This window comes from Mesocricetus auratus, unplaced genomic scaffold, assembly GCF_017639785.1.
Source record: "Mesocricetus auratus isolate SY011 unplaced genomic scaffold, BCM_Maur_2.0 Super-Scaffold_100062, whole genome shotgun sequence".
NCBI classification, from domain to species: Eukaryota; Metazoa; Chordata; class Mammalia; order Rodentia; family Cricetidae; genus Mesocricetus; species Mesocricetus auratus.
The window spans coordinates 3,064,476-3,086,675 of NW_024429234.1; the positions used below are offsets into that span (position 1 = coordinate 3,064,476).

The window sequence follows — 22,200 nt, forward strand, 5'->3', positions numbered from 1 at the left end:
TGAACTGAGGGCCTCCTGTGACCTCGGCTCTCTCATTGACCTATAAATGGTTTCCTCCATGGCTGGCAGCTTTACATCCCTTGAGGTCACCTTTGCATCTCCCATCCCAGGAAATGTCTGTGCTGTTCCCACCAATGAGAACCCTGTGCCATGTGATCCTAACTCTTTTGTGTACTACTCACATCAATGCCATCAAGAAGCATTGGGTATCCCTGTGGACAAGCTGCAGACTTGACATATCTGTGGGATTCAAACACAGCTACCATCCAGATATAGGTGCCCTGACCCAAAAGATGCTACAAGTGTCAATGACATAGCTTTGGTGTGGAGCATCCCCAGAAAGCCCATGCCACAGTGAAGAGTACTCAGGATTAGAAATCCTGTCTGAGGAATTGTACTGCAATATTTAATTTACTTGAGGCTGAATATCATAGGTTTCTTTCAAAGACAAGTTATGGGTGAGGATGAAAATCAAGTGAACATTTAATAAAGTAAAGGAATTTTCATGTCAGTCCAGGGAAATCTTAGTGCAACTACAGAGAGTGTAACACTGCTCCAGGTTCAAATACAGTCCTGATGTGTCAACATCAAACAGAAGTGACCCATAGGGTCCACAGTACTGAGTGAATGTGGGAATGGCTCCCACACAAAGTGAACAGTTGCCATTCATTGGGGGTCACTCAGAGGCTACTGCCAAGGGTTCACCCTTCAGTTCTTCACAGATTGGAGCCACACACAGGCTTTTTTTTGGTTTTTATGAGACAGGGTTTCTCTGCATTGTTTCGGAGGCTATCGGTCCAGCTCGGCCTCGAACTCACAGAGATCTGCCTGCCTCTGCCTGCCGAGTGCTGGGATTAAAGGCATGTGCCACCACTGGCCGGCCCACACACAGGCTTTTGAGCAGACTCACCTGAGGAGACAAAAAGTAAATTGAAACCACAGTTATGTAGGAGCCTGTCACTTGAATGCTGGTGGACACAGTCACAATTATTGCAGGTTGAGAAACAGATCCCACACGAGAGAACAATTATTCATGAAAGATGAAACCTTCATCATGTCTTGTTCTATTCCGTTTTCTTCATGCCTCCCATCTTTTATGTGTGTCTTGTTCATCCATGTTTTCGATTACTTGCATGTGATCACTCATGTGTGATAGGAGGGAGTCTCAAGTGTCCTAGTTACCTGGTTTTCTGAGACACTCTCCTTGAAGCTGGAGGTTGTCAATAAGCCTAGACCACCTTTACAATCATCAGAAGGGGACATCTCCTTTCTATCTTCACAGAGGTGGAGTATATGCTCACACTGGTGTGCAAGGCTTGATATGGTAACTGCTTCTGAGCTCATGTCCTCATGTTTGCAGACCAAGTTTGGTGGAGTGAGTTATCCCTGCCTCTAGCAGGACAGTTGATGGCTAGATTTTCATCTGATGATATGATAACTCTCAGGAACCTACTGTAGTCAGCATTGCAATGGTTCATGGGTCCTGTGTGGTGATCAGTCTCCTGTAGCAGCTGTTAGTGAGGCATGAAAAGCTTGAGGTTGAATATGTTTCCTGTGTTATGGAGATTTTAGGACTCATGAGAGCCTGCAAACTAAGGAAGACAAAGGATATTATCCATTTCCTGCATGTGAGCAGCATGGGGAATCAGGAAGTATGGCCAAAAAGACTCACATCTTGACTTGTGTTAAGATGAGCAGTGTGAATTTGCTGGCTAAAGGGGCAGAGAAGTGACCATATGCATTCCTGAGCAAAGACACCAGGGAAGGTGAGACTTGGTGCCCTCAAAGCTTTGAAAGGAAGTGACCTGGCTCTTTGGATGGTGTCCCTAATGGATTCTGTGACCTTGTCTGTTTCGGACATGTTTATCTAACATTGGCCCTGGCTAGACAGCCTTTCTTTTGTCCAGACTTATGACCTGGTTCCATTAGGCTGATTATCTGGCAATGCCCACTCCTCCACCCCTTCGGCACCATCATGATATGAAACAGATCATGAGGTAACAGTCACATAGAATTTGTCATTTTTCCCCTTTATAATTCCCCATGGCCAAAGCTGTGAAAATAATCCATTGTTGCTTAGAAGACTTTCCTAACCCAAGGAGCTGATTGACAGGACACTCCCTGAACTCCATGGTGCCTGGGCTGGTCCAGAACTTATGTTTACATTGACTACTGTGTCTATGATAGGCAGGGGCTAGAAGACACAAACACTAATGCAGAATGTCCCACATGCTTGAGCAAGTTGCCACAGAGGCCGTGGCATGGGCTGGTTGACAGGCTGCCCCTGTGGTGATACCTCCATTATGACATATGGCAGACCACTGATGTGTGCTTGGTCTCCCAATGAAAATTGTGGGGTGTACCTGTTATGTGTTCTTTTTCATAAACATAGTCATGATTCAGCCCATTCTGACCTGTTAGGTAGTCATGATCATCCAACTGGATTTGGGGTGCCAAACGGCTCCCCTAGTTGAGGGACTCCACAAAAGAAGCTTCTTTGGGATATGAGTGGAGTGCAGGAGTCTCTCATATCTCTTAAGTGTTCATGAAGGCACAGGTCTGTAAATCTGGAGCATCTTCATGGGGAGAGAGACATTGGTGTTATCTGCTCTCTGAAAAGGCAGGAAGAGCAGAGGGGTGGGACATAAACATATCTCAATGCAATGCTACCCAAAGAAATTCCTTTCCAAGCCCCTGGTTAATAAGCAGTGTTAGTTAGAGTAAGAATGTCCCTTATAGGTGAACATGTTTAGGTACTTACCCCACTAGCTGAAACTGAGAAGGAACAGGAGGTTTGGCCCTTTTGAAGGAGGCATCACAGAGCATTAAAGAGATTCAAAATCCAAATCCATTCAAAGTCATCTCTCTGTGTGTCACACTTGAGAATCAGAGGTAAGTCATCAGCTACAGCTCCAATGCCATGTCATCCTGCCTGATGCTAGTTTCCCATAACAATGGACACGTACTGTTACCCTGTGCAACTGTGGACCCTTAAGTCCCATGCTTTCTCTAAGTTGCCATGGTTACAGCGTTTCATCACAGCAATAGTTTGGAAACAGCATGAAGGGAGTTAATTCAGTGAGTGAATTCCAGAAAAGAATGTACTTTTGCCGGGCAATGGTGGTGTATGTTTTTAGTGCCAGCACTTGGGATTCAAGGGCAGGTGAATCTCTGTGAGTTTGAGAGCAACCTGATCCACAAGAGCCAGTTCAAGGACAGGCCCCAAAGCTACACAGGAGAACCTTGTCTTGAAAACCCCCCAAATTTTTTTAAAATTAAATATTTGGTAGAGTTTGGTTGCAGCAGGCCTTTAATCCCATCACTCAGGAGGCAGAGGCAGGTGGATCTTCTCTGAATTTGAGGCCAGCCTGGTCTACAGAGTGAGTGACAAGATAGGCTCCAAAGCTACACAGAGATACCCTGTCTCGAAAAACAGAAAAAAGAATGTACTTTGTGTCTGACTTCACTACCTCCCAGGCCTTGGGCATCTGAGAAATGTTACACCAAACAGGGAGACAAGTGTCAAGCCCTACTTGCCAAGACCTGCTGACCCACTGTGCCATCACTGCCAGTAGGACTGGGCATGTAGGCTGCCCCAGAAACTCGTGTATGCAAGCTGTCCTCAGATATCACCACAGGAGTGGATTGAAATGTGCTAAACTGACACAATGCCCATATTCCCAAGAACAATGCCAGCATTCTCAGCACAGAAAAGAAAGCCCAAGTTCATTGGTGAATTACATTGAGATCATGCTTCAGAAACTCATATTCCACCCAAAGAGACACTCAGGGAACTCAAACTGTTTCATCTAAATTGGGGTTCTCAACATGATGGTCTCAAGCACTTTGGGGGTGAGGTGACTATTTCACAGGGTCACTTAAGACCATCAGAATACACAGATATTTACATTATGACACATAATAGTTACCAAATTATGTATGAAGTAACAACTAAAATAATTGTATGGTTGGAGGTCACCACCACGAGAGGAGCTGTACAAAGGGTCACAGCATTATGAAGGTAGAGAACCACTAATCTACAAAATGCCCTCAGACAACACTCTGGATCCCATGCCATCTAGACAGACCCCGATGATTCAGTGATCTGATCACAGCCTGCGTGGTGACCAGGAGGACTCTGCAGACACCCGAGTCAGCAAGAACGCACACTACATCACTGACTGACATCTTGTACCAACATGACAATGAATGCTTGCTCTGAATCTAGATCCTGAATGTGGGCACTGGACACAAATAGTCCAAGGATGTTGGCCTTGTCTGGAGTGATGTTCCACAGCCTTCTCAAGCCCTACTTACCTTTTCAGAGTAAGCAGGAAACATTCAGTCATTTTAGTCAATTGAAGGCAAAGAATCACTCACTGGAATACAAATGTTACACCAGTTTCTCGAGTTCTGGGACAGGGGAAGAGCACCATGGGAGGCTGGTGGAAGCTGCAGGTGAAGAAAAGAATGCAGATGTCAGTTACCTGATTAGTCCAAGACTGGTTAGAACAGAAAGAGAAAGAGGCTCCTGGGAGGGGTTTGGCTTGACCTCCCTGGGGTGGCATGCTCTTCTACTCATGGGAACCCGTGCCCTGCACCCCCAACTCTGCTCTGCAGGAAATTTGCCCCTGCCTCTGCCCGTCCAACATCTCAGCCCCAACCACACGCTCCTCCCTTTCTTACAGCTGCCTGACTGGAACTAGAACTTCCTATGGGAAGACTCTCCTCCCCTTCACCCATCTCATGCCCTTGCCTCCTCACTGTCTTCCTTTCCTCTCCCTGGGTCATACACGCCCCTCTCCTCCTCTCTGTGCCTTGCCCTGGGTCTCCTCACATCCTGGGCTTACAGACATGATAGGAATCAGTAAAATGTAAGATAAGACACAATGTATGAATGAAAGACAAGTAAGATCTATGACATGGGGTGTGTGTGTGTGTGTGTGTGTGTGTATGTGTGTTATGAATTAACTCTAGAGAGGTGATATTCATAAAAGAAGGTGATTTCTTGAACTATGAAAGAGTCACCCACATTGATAAGTTGTTATTAACTCTACATACCACCTGCTGCCTGCCAGCTACTTCACTGTGTGTATGATGAATAATTATGGATGTTACAAACCATGCAAAGGAATCAATTTAGGGATAAGATGGAAAAAGTAATGCAATTTTTGCTAACAAGGACATCCCAGGACAACAGATTGCATGATGGACTTACCTACTGACCTCACAGTATAATGGAGACAGATACTACTTAAGACCATTCCAAACTTAGTCTTAAAATCTAATATTCCCCTGAGGTCAAACACGTAGCGCGCAATCTCGTGCACGCACACACGCACACACACACACACACACACACACAGAGGAAATAAACAGTTGCTGGTGCACAAGTGCACACTTATGTACACATAATGCTACAAATAGGTACATGCATGCACACACACAGATTCACGCACTAACACACACACAGACACACACACTCACGCATGCACACAAGCTTGACTACACTCCAATGTTCTTGATGAACATTCAATTGTACATCTGTTATCAGCTTGATAATTCACACAAAGTTCAAAAACACATGGCATAGTTGATGCTTCATGTTCACAGTGAGTTCAACAGGGCTTCCTAGGATAATTCCACATGAAAACTATTGGACAACAAGCATGGAAGGAGGTCCATGCTTAGACCGAAAAAATGAATTTGTGTCATTTTTTGAAATAGAAATAGACATGAGGCTTTTGTCTGCAACCTCAGGTCCAGAGAGATGGTGATGCTGACTAGAGCCATGGAGCAGTAGGTGAACTCTCAACTGAAATACAACCCTTTACAGGACATAAAGGGGGCAGCTGTAATTTAACAGAGCAGAGGAAATGATCCCAGGTCACTATGCAATTCCAGAAGTGTTACAGAGGAATGACTTACATCACATACTTAAGATTTAAAACAAGAAAATGAAACCAAAGTAAAATATGACAAAAGATTTTTAAGCAAACAATTAAAGTGAACACATAAACATAAACCCATGCCTCAACCAAAAGCACTGAATGCATGAATCAAAACGACAAACAAAAAACAAAATCCAGCCAAAAAGAGGAAATCTCCCCATGTCATGGTCCAAGAGATTTGGAGAATCCAGTTTATCTGGACAAATGGAGAAGACTAACTGCCCTCCACCCCCCAAGAGATGCTCTGCAGCATCGATAAGCCCCACCACTCTGCAGGGCTTATGTGAATCAATGTCCATCACTTCTCACCAAGGCATTTTGTGATGTCACACTAAGGAACGGTCTAGTAGCAGCTGGGAATAACCCAAAGATGTTGCTCTCTCCAGCTCCAGGGACTGCATAACTTTGGTCAAAATTGTGAGTAAATCCCTAAGAAGATGTATCTTAAAGGGCAGTGGGAAACTCTATTCTCTCTCTCATGCTCTCAGAAGACAGGCAGCTAAGCCAGATGAGAAGATGGGGACTTGGCAAGATGGGTGTGAAGCAGCCGGGTACATGACTTTGACAGGCTCCTCCTGCATCCAGTCACCCAGTTCCTCCTGATGCTTCCCACATACCTGGGCTTTTAGGTCTTCCCAAAGTTCACATCCTGCTAGAGCCCAAGCATCTAGATACCAGAGAAGTTTTGAGACCACTCAGACCAAGCCTGAAGAGGACACTTGGACAGAACCTAGGAACTAGGTAACATAGTAGATGCCAGGAAATAATCAAATTGAGGGCTGAAATCAATGAAGTGGAAACTAGGAAAACAATACAAGGAATCAATGAAACGAAGAGTTGGTTCTTTGAGAAAATCAACAAGATAGACAAACCTTTGTCCAAACTTACCAAACAGCAGAGAGTTAACATGCAAATTAACAAAATCAGAAATGAAAAGGGGGACATAACAACAGACTCTGAGGAAATTCAGAGAATCATTAGGTCATACTTTAAAAACCTGTACTCGACAAAATTCAAAAATTTAAAGGAAATGGACGACTTCCTGGATAGCTATCACTTGCCAAAACTAAATCAAGAACAGATAAGCAATTTAAATAGACCTATAACCCCTATGGAAATAGAAGCAGTCATCAAAAGTCTCCCAACCAAAAAAAAGTCCAGATCCAGATGGCCTCAGTGCAGAATTCTACCAGAAATTCAAAGAACAGCTTATACCAATTCTTCTCAAAGTATTCCACACAATAGAAGCAGAAGGGTGTTTGCCAAACTCTTTCTATGAGGCTTCAATAACCTTGATCCCCAAGCCACACAAAGATACAACTAAGATAGAGAACTTCAGACCAATATCTCTCATGAACATTGATGCAAAAATACTCAATAAAATACTGGCAAAACGGATCCAAGAACACATCAAAACAATCATTCACCACGATCAAGTACGTTTCCTCCCAGGGATGCAGGGATGGTTCAACATACGAAAATCCATCAATTCAATCCACCATATAAACAAGCTGAAAAACAAAAATCACATGATCATCTCACTAGATGCTGAAAAAGCCTTTGACAAAATCCAACACCCCTTCATGATGAAGGTCTTGGAGAGATCTGGGATAACAGGGACATACTTAAACATAATAAAAGCTATATACAGAAAACCAACAGCCAACATTAAACTAAATGGACAGAAACACAACACAATTCCTCTAAAATCAGGAACAAAACAAGGCTTTCCACTATCTCCATACCTGTTCAACATGGTACTTGAAGTTCTAGCTATTGCCATATGACAACAAAGGGGAATCAAGGGGACACAAATTGGGAAGGAAGAGGTCAAACTTTCACTGTTTGCAGACGATATGATAGTTTATATCAATGACACAAAGAACTCTACCAGGGAACTCTTACAGCTGATTAACACCTTCAGCAAAGTGGCAGGCTACAAGATCAACTCAAGAAAATCAGTAGCCCTACTATATACAGATGATAAAAGGGCTGAGAAAGAAATCAGAGAAACATCACCCTTTACAATTGCCACAAACCACATAAAATACCTTGGGGTAACGCTAACCAAACAAGTGAAAGACCTGTATCATAAGAACTTTGAATATTTAAAGAAAGAAATTAAAGAAGCCCTCAAAAAATGGAAAGATCTCCCATGCTCTTGAATAGGTAGGATCAATGTAGTAAAAATGGCAATCCTGCCAAAAGCAATCTACAGATTCAATGTCATCCCCATTAAAATCCCAGCACAATTCTTCACAGACCTTGAAAGAACAATAATCAATTTTCTATGGAAAAACCATAGACCCAGGATAGCCACAATAACCCTGTTCAACAAGGCAACGTCCGGAGGCATCACCATCCCTGACCTCAAGCTCTATTATAGAGCTATAGTCCTGAAAACAGCTTGGTATTGGCACAAAAATAGACAGGTAGACCAATGGAATCGAATTGAAAACCCGGATATTAACCCACACACGTACGAACATCTGATCTTTGACAAAGAAGCTAAAAATATACAATGGAATAAAGAAAGCATCTTCAACAAATGGTGCTGGCATAACTGGAGGCTGGCATGTAGAAGAATGCGGATCGATCCATGTTTATCGCCATGCACAAAACTTAAGTCCAAATGGATCAAAGACCTCAACATAAATCCAGCCACACTGAACCTCATAGAAGAGAAAGTGGGTGGTACCCTTGAACGAATTGGTACAGGAGACAGCTTCCTGAACATAACACCAGTAGCACAGACAGTGAGATCAACAATTAATAAATGGGACCTACTGAAACTGAGAAGCTTCTGTAAGGCAAAGGACACAGTCAACAAGACAAAAAGGCAGTCCAAAGAATGGGAAAAAATATTCACTAATCCCACATCTGACAGAGGGTTGATCTCCAAAATTTACAAAGAACTCAAGAAGCATGTCTCCAAAACATCAAAGGACCCATTTAAAAAGTGGGCTGCAGAACTAAATAGAGAGTTTTCAATAGAGGAGTCTAAAATGGCTATGAGGCACTTGTGAAAGTGCTCAACATCCTTAGCCATCCGGGAAATGCAAATCAAAACAACTCTGAGATACCTTTTCACTCCTGTCAGAATGGCTAAAATAAAAAACACCACGACAATTTATGCTGGAGAGGATGTGGTAAAAGGGGGACACACCTCCATTGCTGGTGGGAGTGCCAACTGGTTCAGCCACTTTGGAAATCAGTATGGAGATTCCTCAGAAAAATGGGAATAAACATACCACAAGACCCAGCAACTCCACTCTTAGGCATATATCCAAAAATGCCCATTCATACAACAAGGATGTCTGTTCCATTATGTTCATAGCAGCATTATTTGTAATAGCCAGAACTTGGAAGCAACCTAGATGTCCCTCAACAGAAGAGTGGATAGAGAAAATGTGGTACATTTATACAATGGAGTACTATTCAGCAGAAAAAAAAACAATGGAATCCTGAGATTCGCAGGTCAATGGATCACACTAAAAGAAACCATCCTGAGTGAGGCATGAGTTGCACCTGCATGAGGTGGGTAGTGCTTGGATCCTTGTCTCCTTCTGTCTGCAGTTGTCTTCACTGAGTAGGAGGAGATGCTGAACAAGAGAATAATGAAGTACTGAACCAACTTTGCAAGACATGGGTGAGAACATGCCCCTCTCTCAACCTCCTATGGTTTTGTCTCCATCCAGGGCTCCCATGTGCATATGCCTCATTAGCATGCATGGGTCCTCAATTACACCATAGCTTTCCTCAATCCAGGGCACACCTAGACAGATACCTTCTAGCTCTCAGTTACTGCTCATCCCACAGTGATCTGGTTGGTGAGTCATAGCATGGTGATGCAGTTCTTTAGATTTTCCCTCTGAGAGGGAGACAAAAAACCAGACATCTTCCCTTGCCTCATATGAACCAGACACTAGTGAGTGACACTTGTATTCTACATCAGGACACCAGTTCATCTGTCCCCTAGGCTCCTTGGACTGCTCATCTATTACTCTGACACACATCAAGGGGTCAGGCCTTGGATGAGAGTGACCTCACCCTTTCATCTTGGTGTCATATCCATAGGAACCCCAACAGTAAGGGTCTACCCTACTGGCCTGAGCTGGTTCATGATGATCAGTACCTGAAGCTGGACATTCAGCCTGCTGTGGCCAAGCCCTGAAGGCTAGAAAGCTGCAGTTCTGGACCAAGACTCTGCCCAGAAGATCTTCTGTCCCAGCACAAGCATGGAGAGCTTCAGTGCTAGTTCCAGGAAGGGGTGTGTTTTTGAGAGCAGATGTGGTCATCCTGAGGTTTCAAAGTCCATTTATGCATTTGTATTCATTCCAAATTTTGCATAAGCATTTTTGCCCTCAGCATTTGTCCTTTCAGTCACGTATGACAAACCCCACTGTTTGTCACTCATCCTTCTGTACACTTTTTATTAGACTCAATATATGGTCCCACATCCATATGGATGTGTGCTCCTCTCATTCTCTTTAACACCTCACTCTGTTATGCTGTGTCCCTCCCTCCTCCCCTCCTCCCTCCTCTCTCCTCCTTCCTTTCCCTCCCTCCCTCCCTCCCCTTCATCTCTCCCTCCCTTCTTCCCTCCATCCATCCAATAACCTTTTCCCCATTCTCTTTCTCATCTTCTCCAAGCCTCAGACCCTCTTCAAATGAATCATAAGCTTCAGGCACTGTTGACTATAGTGAAGCCCATGTCTTCTCTCAGCAAGTTCATGTTTTCACATATTTCTAAGTTGCCAGCAGAAAACCTGAGTTCCCCAAGCTGTATTACCTTCTTATCTTCACAATGCTGTTCCCAATAGATAATAGACTACAAACTAGACTCTTAGTGTCTGTGGCCTGAGATCTTTGCAAGTTGAGACAGGAGGATTGCATAAACCCAGAACAAGATAACAAGACCCATACCACAGAAACAATAACCTCAGTAACCTACAAGCCGTAACAAATGTACAGGTTTTTTTTTTTAATATATTGGGAAATCCTTGCTTAGGACACACACAGATCTGTTTTGTGGTGAGAAACATGTCGTTGGCTAGTTGTTTCAAGGATTACATGTTGTGCCCTCTGGTGGTAGAATGTGTGAACAATGGCATTGCATGGACAACATTGGGTCCCTGCTGAATTGAACTGTGGTCAGGGAAGATTTTCCTGTAGTGAGACTGACCATGCAGGTTGCTTCCATTCTATATGTAGAGCATTTATTGACTTTCATACTGCTAGCTTGTCTTTCCTTTACACTTCTGTATATACACACTAAACTTCCAACTGGGAGTTAAAATACATTTTAGACTTTTCATAATTATCTCATTTTTAGTAGCTTGCGTGTGGATTGTTTTTATGGGGCTAGAGCTCGATCTTAGGGCTAGTGTATGTTAGGCAAGTGCTCTACCCATGAATTATATCCTCAGATTACTGTGGATTGTTTAGATGCAATTAATCTCTTTTAGATATATGGTTTAGTAAGTCTGAGAAAATTCTCAAGGCATGTAACTGCCCATCAGAGTTAGAATAACCCTCCAAACCCTACCAAGGATATCCTCAGGCCCTTGGGTTATTATTCATTACTTTTAGCCTGGTTTTAAAATAACCATGGCATTACTTTATCTTGTTATATTGAGGATTGTCTGAAATCTAATATAAATAGATTTTTTGTGACTGTATGTCTCCTTGCATAATATTTTTGGTTTCTTTCATTGTGGAATTGTTGGGGAATATTATTTAAAGGTGTATGAATTTTGTATATGCTGCATTTGTTTAACTCTGTGAAGCTGTGTTACTTTCCTCATCTAAAAACCCGATGGTTTTAATAAAGAGCTGAATGGTCAATAGCAAGGCACAAGCAAGGATATCTGGGGCTGGCAGGAAGAGAGGAGAAATAAAAGGTGAAACAAAGAAGGAGGAGCAGGAAGAGAACCAGGAGAGGAGGACATCAGGTGCCAGCCACCCAGGCACCACAGAGCAAAAGTAAAAGTAAGATATTCAGAAGTAAGAAATATTAAAAATCCAGAAAGGAAAGGTAAATGGGTTAACTTAAAGATAAGAAAAGCTGGCTAGAAACAAGTCAAGCTAAGGCTGGGCTTATTCATAAGTAAGAATAAGCCTTCATGTGTGATTTACTTGAGAGCTGGGTGGCAGTCCCCGTAAAAAAACCAAAAGAGTAAAAAAACATCTTAAACAATATAATGACACCCAACATGGGACAATAATTTGTTGTTTTTCTTTTTAGACTGTTGCTATCTTTTATGCAATGACTATCCTATTCAGCACTGCTACCCTGCTGATACCAGCACAGCCTAGGCCACAAGAGCTGAACCCTGAGGGAATTTTGTTCCCTCAGGCACCCAGTCTTTCAAAGCTACTGAGGAAACCTATTTAATCTCTGCCCTGCTAAAGGACTCAAGATTCAAATGTTGAGATAGAGTCCTCCTCAGAGAGACTGAATAGAAAGCAGCTCACCTAGCTCACCTCCTCATTTCTCCCAAGAAGTCTTTGTGCTTTTTCTCACCCATCCTTATAATAAACCCTTCTCCACCTGGCTCCTCCGTACAACTTCCTGTCAGCTAGTTGCTGACCCAGTCTCCTGACTTCAGGTGAATTTTATTTAATCAAACAAATGTTTACATCATTAGACAAATGCTCCAGAGCATAAACAAAAGTAACACACCTGGGGGTATAGCTCAGTGGTAGAGCATTTGACTGCAAAAGTAACACACCTTAAAATAATATTCTACAATATGGAATGTCATCAAAATATGCACAGGACACATTCTATACACTTACCAAATCTATGACCACTGAGTCACTTTCTTATTTGCTCTTCTTTTTTTGGATAAGGTGGGCCCAGAATTCACAATCACAGTGTCTTGGCTTACCAAGTGATTGAATTATAGGTATGGACCTCCATTTCCAGGTTTGGGTTTTAATACAGCTGTTTGGTATTCTTACACATGATTTCATGGTATCAGATGGATTCAATTTTTGTATTGGCAACCTAGATCAGAATTGCTAAGTTATGAGACACATGTATTAAACAATATAAGAAGTTGTAAGGCTATGGAGGTATCTCTGTGGTAGAGACATTGCCCTGTATGTACAAAGTCCTAGGTGTGATACCCAGCAACACAGAAAATAAAATAAAGCCAGATCAGATGACATAAGCCTGCCATCTTACCTACTCAGAGGGTTAAAGCAAGGGACCACAAGTTAAGACCTTTCTGAGAAGTAGATCAAGGTCCAGACAAGGTAGGGATTTTAGTTATGGTCTTTCTCCACATGAAAAGTACAAAAATTTAAAAAAAACCCTCCATTTTGAATTAATGGGCTAATTAAATACAGGGAGTTGAAAAAGTTGAAAAAGAATGTGTAAGAGGAGGAGGAGGAGAGAAGAAGAAGAAGAAGAAGAAGAAGAAGAAGAAGAAGAAGAAGAAGAAGAAGAAGAAGAAGAAGAAGAAGAAATAATGAAATTGGAAGGAGAACAAGGTGGGGCCTGAGAGTCTTGGGAATGATAGTACTAGGAATGCATATGACACATTGTATTCATATATGAAACTACAAATGAATAAAAAATCCCATGGTTCATGGAATACAGTCCAGTGGTAGATTACTTATCTGACATGTGTAAGACCCTAGATCCAATTCTCTGTCTGCTCCTTAGAAGCTTTGGGGTAACTGTCTACACTGAAGCTGATTGACTGTCAAATTTCCATGTCCATTTCTTACCAACCACCAAGTCTTCTCATATGTACAAATGACTTATAACACTTCTGCGGAGCCACAGCCCTGCTGTCCTCATCAGTTCAAGGTGCTAGCTAATACTGTCCTGAGATAGATGTCTGTGGCTCAATCTTTTGGAAGATTAAAGCAGGGTTTGATGATGTCAGGAGCTAAAGGGCTACCCACTCTATATGCATACACTGCATCTCAATAACATATATGCTATATACATGTGAACATGCATGTATTATAACATGGATGGCTTATAAGCAATAGATACATGTTTATATATTCATGCCTTCTCCTAAAGTCATCTCCAGGCTGGAATGCTTTTGAAGAAGGTGCTTCTGGAAGGCCTCTGACCTAAGTGGATGTCCCACATTATACCCTGCTGTTTATCCTGGTTCCTGATGGGTCTAACAGAAGAATTGGATTGAATGTTGGACTTGTTTAATGGGCTCCAGGATCTGCATATTTTTTTGCTTTACATCATAGCCATATGGTAAATTTTCTATTTTACTGATGGAGATGCTTTGGGTGTTTCTTGGAAAAGACCAATTTTTATTAAAATATTTCTGGAAAAATATTTTAATGTGTTTATAGTTTTGGAGACCATGAAGCTCATGGTGAACATATCAGCATATGCACTATGTGGTGACTGCTAGCTCACTATGCCAGTCATTGAACCATGTGTCTTCAACTGTACAGATGGGATAACTAATGGTGTTCAAGATCTGGACACATTGTATCCATATATGAAATTACCAAACAATAAATAACACCCCAAAAGTTCTGGTAATATAGCTCAATGGTAGAATACTTATTTGGCTTGTGCAAGATCCTAGATACAGTTCTTTGTCCTGGCCTTTTGAAATTTGATCTCCTGTGACAATTCTAAAGACTGAACACTTACTAAGGTCCCATTGCAGACTATGTATCAACATAGGTATGTGACGTATTAACTTTCAGAACATAGTCCTAGAGGTCCCTTTTTCAGCCACTAAGGTTATAAACAATGAAAATGTCTCTACCCATTGTGTCTGCAAGTCAAATGTCACCTATGATCAGTATTTAAGACAATTTATCAATGTAGTTCATTTCAGTCCTGTGGTGTCAAATGGTATATACTCTCCCTGTCCTCCAAGGCAAATTTTTGATGTTTTCTTTTTTATTTATTCTTTCTGCATACATTATATCCCAAATGCAGTTTTCTACCCTCCTTTCACTTCTCCCCCATATCCACTTCTCCTACGTTTCCATTCAGGTATTCCAGGGATATCAAACAACACAGCAAACAAGTTAAAATAAGACTAGTTACCTACCCTCATATCAAGTCTACACAAGGGAAACCAGTAGGAAGAAAAGGATCCCAAAAGCAGGCAAAAGACTCAGGGATAGTCTCTGCTCCCACTGTTAGGTCTCCCAAGAGCAGCAAGCTACACAACCATAACATATATGCAGAGGACCTAGATCAGAACAATACAGGCTTCTTGATTGTTGCTTCAGTCTCTGTGAGCATCTATAAGCTTTGATTAGTTGATTCTGTGGGTTTTCTTGTGGTTTCCTTGAACCCTCTGACTCCTACAATCCTTCCTTCTCCTCTTATATAGGATTCCACAAGCTCCACCTTAGGTTTGACTGTTGTTCACTGCCTCCGTTTCTTTTAAGTTGCTGGATGAGGCCTCTCTGATGAAAATTATGCTAGGCTCTGGTCTATGAGTATAGCAGAATATCAGTAGGAATAATTTCATTAGCTTTTTTCCCATTTCCAGTCATGTTTGGTTCAGTCCTAGTTCTCTGAACTCTCTCTAGATTCTGGTTCCTGGCCCTCCAGGCATTGTCAGACATGGGCTCCCTCTTATGGCATGGGTCTCAAGTTGGACCAGTCATTGGTTAGTCACAAGTTGTGTGTCATCATTACCCCAGCACATTTTACAAGCAGGATAAACTGTAGATCAAATTGGTGTCAACACTTCTGCTGTAAGTGTTGCCTTGTTACATAAGATAGCCATTTCAGGCTCCATATACCTCATTGCTAGGAGACATCACTAGGGTTACCTTCTGGATTCCAGTATTTTCACCCAGTAGTCTCTTCTTACACCCCAACCCCCCTGTTCCCATCCCCTCCATCCCCTAGCCTACCTGAAAAACCTGTCTATTTTTTTGTTGTTACCATGCAGTTTTTATTACTATAGTTCTATAGTAGAGCTTGAGATCAGAGATTGTGATACCACTGGAAGTTCTTTTATTGTTTTAGCTATCCTGGATTTTTTGTTTTTTTCCATGTAAAGTTAAGTATTGTCCTTTCAAATCTGTAATGAATTGTGTTGGATTATTGATGGGGATTGAGTTAAATCTGTAGATTGGTTTTTGATAAATGGCCTTTTCACCATATAAATCTTACCCACCCAAGAGCATGGGAGATCTTTCCAACTTCTGGTATCTTCTTCAATGTTATTTCTTCAAAGACTAGAAGCTATTGTGCATACATGCTTTCCACTTGCTTGATGAGAATTACACCAAGCATTTTTACATCATTTGTGCCTATCTGTGAAGGGTGTTGTTTCCCTGATTTCTTTCTCAACCCATTTGTCATTTGTGCATAGGAGCACTAATGAATTTTTTGAGTTATTGCTATGTCTAGCCACTTTGCTGAAGGTATCAGTTTTAGGAGTTTCTTGGTAGAATTTTTGGTGATCTCTTATATAAACTATAATATCATATGCAATTAAGATATTTTGACTTCTTATTTTTCAGTTTGCACTGCATTGATCTACTTCACTTGTTTTATTGCCTTACCTAGAATTTCAACTACTATATTGAATAGATATGGAGAGTGTGGATATCCTTGTCTTCTTCCTGATTTTAGTGGAATTGTTTTTAAATTTTTCTCCATTTAACCTGGTGTTGGCTATCATCTTGCTGTAATTTGCTTTTATTATGTTTAGATATGTACCTTCTATCATTATTGTCTCCAAGAGTTTTATCAAGAAGGGGTGGTGAATTTTGTGGAAGCCTTTTTCAGCATAATGAGATGGTCATGTGTTTTTTATTTCAGTTTTTTTATATGGTGGATTACTTTGACATATTTTTGTATATTGAACTATCTCTGCCTCTCTGGTATGAAAACTACTTGATCATGGTGGATAATATTTTTGTTATGTTCCTGGATTTAGTTTGTGCATATTTTATTGTGCATTTTTGCTTCAATATTCATGTGGGAAATTGGTCTGTAATTCTCTTTCTTTGTTTTATGTTTGTGTTGTTTGGTTGTCAGTGTAATTGTAGCCTCATAAAAATAATTTAGTAATGTTCCTTCTGTTACTATTTGGAAAGTGTTGGTATTAGTTCTTGGAATTTCTGGTAGAATTCTGTGATGAATTAATCTGGTGTCCTGGGCTTTTTTTATTTGGGAGAGTTTTAATGACTGCTTCTATTTCCTTAGGGATGATAGGTCTATTTCACTTGTTTAACTTGATTTAATGGTCTTGATTTAATTTTGGTATGTATTTGTGTATCAAGAAAATTGTCCATTTCTTTTAGATTTCCAATTTTGTGGTATATAGAGTTTTGAAGTATGACCTAATGATTCTCTGGATTTCCTCAGTGTCTGCTGTTATGTTCCCCTTGGTGGTGATATTGTATTTGTGATTTATTAAAGCTTGCCCCAGGATTCAGAAAGCAAAGTCAGCTACAAGCTATAGAGGTCAGGCAGTGGTGATACACCCCTTCAATCCCAGGAGCCATAGAGCTCAGTAGTGGTGGTCAATACCTTTAATCCCAGGACTCAAGATTAAGAGGTAGACAGATCTCTGTTAGTTCAGGGCCACACTGAATACAGGAAATTGATCATTACCTAAAAGAATACAGCTTACAAGGTGTTCTCAGCACCTAGGATCACACATCTTTAATCCAAGTACTAGGGAGGTGGAGACAGGGTTAGGTTATTATGTTGTTTTTAAATTGATGACTGCTACTGAGATAGTGATATCTGCTAAGAGACATTTGATTATGAAAGATTGTAGATTAAACCAATCTATGTATTTTTAAAATTCTTGAAATCAAAATGCCAGTCAAAAGATATGTTCCTTTGTGGAAGAAATTATGCTTTTACTTCCACATTAAATGAGAGGCTGTGGATTCATTCCAAGTTGATATGGATCAGGTTTGATTATGTAAGACCCCATGAAAATCCTGGCTATAGACATAAAAAATAAACATAGAAAAACTACAGAACTTGAAATGTATGTTTTACCTGTTCAAACATAAAACAAAAAATCAATTTTGGCTAACTTATGTACAATACACAGTCTATACTTGTATTAATAAAGAAATTCATGTTACCTTTAAAAGTTTATATATTTTTAGGACAAGGAGACTAGACACCAATGGAAACAACTGGTCCAGGATATGCAGCATCTCAAAATTCCTCTGTTACAGTCTCCTCAGAATTCTGCATCCAAAACAGCTTCAAGAATACTGGTTGAGAAGATCAAGGCTCACACACCACTCCAGTGAAGATCTAATAATTATCCTAATTTTCTCAACGTTTCTCCAAAGATACCAGTGCCCACAGACAACAGGAAGTAGTCTAGAGGATGGCACCCACATTTCCAAAGGATGGGGTATGGTTGGTGAAAGAGGTAAGATAAACCCAAAGGCTTCATTTTTAATAATTTAAAAATAAAGGGACCAGATCCTCACTTAGCCTCCTGCTTTAACATCCATGACAGGCTATGGAAAAGACACATAGGCCTCTGACACACGGAAATTCCAGATCCCCTGTCTTCCCAGGGCCTAGGGCCATAACTGAACGCATAGAAACTCCAGACCCACCCTCCAGACTCCTAGGTAGTTGGTTTTTTGGAACTACTTGGCCACAAAAGAAACTCCAGGGGGAACAAAAACCTCCCCTCTACTCTCCAGGATACAGTGAAACTATTGTTGTCTATGAAAAACAGGCTACCTGTAGGTAACAAGACAAAGTCATGGAAACCACAGAATGTTCCCTCTCAGCACTGACCAATGAGAATAATTGGTACACAGGTATTTCATGCCAAAATGTAACTTTGAGAAATTCTCCCACTTGTTCCCAATGTCAACCAAACAGAATCCAATCCATACCTACTGATGTAATCCTGTAACTTTTGTCTTTAAAACCTAGTAGTAGACAGGGAACTACACTCCCTCTGGAAGCTGCTGTGACAGCTAGACAGATAGGGTCCTTCTTATGGTTGGATGAACAATCAATACAAATGAAACCTTGCTTTTGCAGTTTGGTGAGTCTGTGTTCCTGGTGGTCTCTGGGGATCTTTGCAACTTGGGCACAACAGTTGGGTTTTTCTTATTCAATGGATTATGAATGTTAGTCGTTATTTTTGGGGGTGGTTACAAGTTGTTATTTGTTATTAAAAAACAAAAAAAACTAAGCAGAAGAGCTAAATTCAAAGATCTCCTTCCAAAGGACAAAAGGGGCCTATGACTTAGGAATGAGAGGAAAAAAGGGCAGATTATTGAATCTACTGTAGAGAGAGAAGGAGCAAGGCACAGCACACCTTACCTCCTAAGTGTCTCAGCAGGGAGCCATTTCCTATTTCTCCCTGCTTATATCTGCCCAACTACCTCACTTCCTGTCTGTACAGACCTCCAGACCTCTATGGTTAGCTAGTGACAAGCTCCATTCTCTGACCTCCAGACAGACTTTATTGTTCAAGTAAGATACCACCAAAAACTGCTATTAATCTCAGAGTATTTTACATTGGTATGGATTCTGGTTTATTAATATGAATTTAAAGTCCATTTTTTGTCATACTGTATGTATGTTTCTACTCTTTTCTAGGGTACTATGTTTATGCAGCTCATTTAAGAAGGTGATGTATAATTAAGAAATACAGATTAATAGTCATCTTTAATAGTCAAACTTATCATCATGTTAATATGTTTTGAAGGTCATACACACACACACACACACACACATATATATATGTATATATATGGTCTTCAAATACTTCAAAGACCTACAGAATATGACATGTAATATGTTTAATAACCTAGGGCTTTTTTATGACAATGGAGACACATCTGCATCTGATAGCAGGAATTTACATTAAAAGAGGATAATAGGCATTGAAGAAATTCTGTATGGAGTCTGTTTTCTTTCTAAGATGGCCATTTGGACAGTGAAACTGATCTTGCCTCAATATACTATCCAAACTGGACCAACAAGATAAAAAAAGCAACTACCAAAACTTTGCTAAGACAAGGTTGGGCAGTCATTCAAATTTCCCTGATTTTCAAAAATGTCTGTCAGATATACTAGACCTGTAGGCTGAAGTTGGATGCTCCAATATTGCAGCAGAACTTTGGGTGTCTCATCAGACAGCCGGCTGTTTTTGTAATCTCTTAATTTTGAAAGTCACTTGTTCTGTACTTCCTGTTTCCTCAGGTAATATTATATCCTGCTGTGAAATAATCCCTTTGTACACTGTGAAGATTTATCATAGTGATTGTTTTAATAGACAAGCTGACTGGCCAATAGCTGGACAGGTAGAGGTAAGTTAGGTGGACTTGCAGGCAAAAAGAGAGTGTGAAGAAGAAAAGGAGTCTCAAGGAAATACAGATAGAGAGATAAACTTTCCATATGAAGAAAAGGTATCAAGCCATGTGGCAGAGTGTACATAAGAAATACAGGTTAATTTAAAATGTACAAGTTAGCTAGTAACAAGCCTGACATTGGCCAAGCATTTATAATCTCAGTATGGTTATTAGGGAGCAGCTGCTGGGACACAGAGAAACCCTACACGCATTCATGATCTCTTTGTGTCTACAAAATGTCTCTTCAAGACTTTCTGGCTTTTAGAGTTCTCTATTTAGAAGTCAGGTGTATTTCTTATAGGTCTGATGTTCTATGCTATTTGGCATTTTCCTTTTCAGGTCTTAATATTCTTTCTTTATTGTATGTTTAGTGTTTTGATTATTATGTGGCATGAGGACTTTATTTTGGGTCCAGTCAATTTGATGCTTTGTAAGCTTCTTGTACCTTTGTAGGCTTGTCTTTAGGTTGGGAAATTTTTCTTCCATAATTTTGTTATTTTCTGTGACCTTGATCTGGGACCTTTCTCCTCCTTCTATTCCTGTTATTCTTAGGTTTTTGTCTTTTTATGGCTTCCCAGATTTCCTGGGTATTTTGTATTAGAAATTGTTTAGATTTAACATTTTCTTTGACCAATGAATCTATTTCTTCTCTCATCTCTTCAACTCCTGAGATTCTTTTTTTCATCTCATATTCTGTTGGGGATGTTTGCATCTATAGTTCCTTATTATTTACCCAGATTTTACATTTTCAGAATTTCCTCATTTTTTTGTTTTCTATATTGCTTCTATTTCAATTTTTTAAAGTATTGAATCATTTCCTTCATCAGTTTGTTTTTTTCTTGCCTTTTTTAAAGGATTTATTGATTTCTTCCAGCTTTTTATTGTCTTTTCCTTGATTTCCTTAATGGAATTTTTCCTTTCTTTTTTAAGGGCTTCAATAATCCTCATAAAGTTGTTTTTACTTTTGAGACAGGGTTGGTTTCTTGTGTAGCCCTGGCTGTCCTGGATCTAGCTGTGTAAACCAGGCTGGTCTCAAGCTCACAGAACTTCCTGCCTCTGCCTCCTGAGTTCTGGCTATTAAAGGCATTGGACACCAGAGTTCAGCTCATATAGTTGTTTTTAAGGTTGTTTTCTTGTGCTTCAGCCATGTTGGAAAATTCATGTCTTGCTGTTGTAGGATCACTGGGTTCTGGTGGTATCATATTGCTCTTTCTATTGATGAGTATATTTTTACCCTGGCATTTACCCTGGGTTTGGAATAATTATAGGTACAAGTGTTGATTCTTAACAAGAATGTCTTTGTTGTATTGGTATTCTGTTCCTTCATTATTCATTTCATTAATTTCTTTTGAACTGAATGGGCAGATTCTAGTGATTGGTAGGTCTTCAGATCATGTAGGGTTGTGTCAGCTGAGGTTTTTGGGGGTTTGGTTTTCCTAGATCCAGTGTGTCCTCCTGTTCTTCCATCTGGTATGGGTTGCCCTTGTGCCTATGGAGTCCTCTGGAATTTTGAGGGAGGGCTGGCCACAGGGACAGTGATGAGGTGGGTCTGGTTAGGTGGCAATGTGGGTCTTGGGGTAACAATTCAGTGTGTGACAGTGGTGGTAGTACAGCCTGCAGGCAGATCTCTTACCTGCTGGACAGCTGCTGGGGACTGCACCAGAGTAGTGGAGTTCCACCAGAGTTGGGAGCAGGGTCCAGTTGCCTTAGTGGTGCTGAGATGAGAGGGGGTGGTGCAGTTCAGAAGGGAGGCTAGTCATTCACCTGTTCTTGCTTCTGGTGTGAGTTGTGCCTTGCCTATTGAGTCTGCTGTAATTTTGGTGAGGACTGGCAAAGGGGATCATGATAAGGTAGGTGGAGTTGGGCAGTGGAATAGGTCTTGGAGAGACAAAATTCAGTGGATGATGGCCATGGTTGTACA

The 22,200-nt window shown here is 40.8% G+C and overlaps 1 long non-coding RNA gene across 1 annotated transcript; it reads right to left on the reverse strand.

Moving 5' to 3' along the window:
- Positions 1 to 807: 807 nt before the first annotated feature.
- Positions 808 to 2,923, reverse strand: LOC121136297. Its single transcript, XR_005873443.1, has 3 exons — positions 2,762 to 2,923; positions 2,415 to 2,612; positions 808 to 910 (listed from the first exon to the last, which is right to left on the reverse strand). It is a non-coding gene; the product is annotated as an uncharacterized LOC121136297 (long non-coding RNA).
- Between the last annotated feature and the right edge of the window lie 19,277 nt (positions 2,924 to 22,200).